Source organism: Gossypium raimondii, chromosome 4 (assembly GCF_025698545.1).
Source record: "Gossypium raimondii isolate GPD5lz chromosome 4, ASM2569854v1, whole genome shotgun sequence".
Classification (NCBI taxonomy): domain Eukaryota; kingdom Viridiplantae; phylum Streptophyta; class Magnoliopsida; order Malvales; family Malvaceae; genus Gossypium; species Gossypium raimondii.
This window is the reverse complement of record NC_068568.1, coordinates 22,838,964-22,840,176: the sequence shown is the minus strand read 5'-3', so window position 1 is coordinate 22,840,176 and position 1,213 is coordinate 22,838,964. Positions and strand designations below refer to the sequence as shown.

General features: G+C 35.3%; 1 non-coding gene across 1 annotated transcript; it reads left to right on the top strand.

The window, feature by feature from the left end:
• The first annotated feature begins 254 nt into the window (after positions 1–254).
• Positions 255–361, top strand: LOC128040816 (small nucleolar RNA R71). Its single transcript, XR_008195622.1, has one exon. It is a non-coding gene; the product is annotated as a small nucleolar RNA R71 (small nucleolar RNA).
• Positions 362–1,213: the final 852 nt, after the last annotated feature.

The following is a 1,213-nucleotide window of genomic DNA, read 5'->3' as shown; positions in this document are numbered from 1 at the left end:
TCATATTAGCTAAGGATGATACCTGAGTCGTTAATGAAGTGCTTATATCAAGCTCCATTGTGCCAGCAACTCTTCTACTATTCCCCACTCTTGTAGTAAGGTATTGATAATCATTGTTGGCAATCTGTTCCAAAATCTCATACGCTTCATTATATAATTTATCCAACAAAGTACCATTGGCAGACGAATAAACTACCATCCTTGTATACGCGTTTAATCCATTGGAAAACATTTCCATCTATGTCCAGTGTTAGAAACCATGGATCGAACATTTCCTAAGTAATTCCTTGAATCACTCCTAAGCTTCATACAACATCTCATCTGCTGATTGCTAAAAAGATGTGATATCATTCCTTAACTTGACATTCATATTAGGAGGATTATATCGTAGAAAAAACCTTTCACAAAAATCATTCTAAGATGCCACCGCCCCTTATGGGAAAGCATTAAACCTTAATCTGGCACAATCTCATAATGAATATGGAAACAGTTTAAGTTGCAAGGCATTTCCAAGTACACCCTATTGCCTAAATGGTCACATTCTTCCAAGAAAATTCTGAAGTGTAGTCGTGGATCTTCAGTAGGCAATCCATTGAATTGTCCTACCATTTGCAGCATTTGAAATATTACCGGTTTCAACTCGAAATGCTGAGCTTGAATTTATGGCTTGACTATTCCTGGATTCAAATCATCCAAAATTGGCACAACATGCTCTCGAATGGGTTTGTCTCTATCATCCATCACACGAGGGATAAGCAAATCAACATCCTGACTATTCGGATGTAATGGATCTTCCTACCTAGATCATTTCCAATCCTATCCATATCTTGCAATTCTCCTCTCCTTCTTCTCAAAGTTCTTTTGATCTCTTGGTCAAAAGGATACTTTTCATTAGCAGGAATGCCTCTACTTGTGCACTAGCAGCAAACCTGTAGAAATTAAAAACAACAAAGTTAAATAAAACTTAAATAAAACTAATGGAATAATATAAGAAAATAACAAAACCAAATTTCACCAATTTGCCAATCCCCGGAAACGAAGCTAAAATCTTGTTGCGTGTGAATATAATATGCAAATGTGCAAGTGTACACGTCAAATCAAGTAATAAAGTAGTAAGTAAGATCATCTCCTCACGGATTAAATAGGATTGATTTGGTTAAGCTATTACTATAAACTTTATAAATTAGGCTGTGGAAAAATAGAATAATAATTT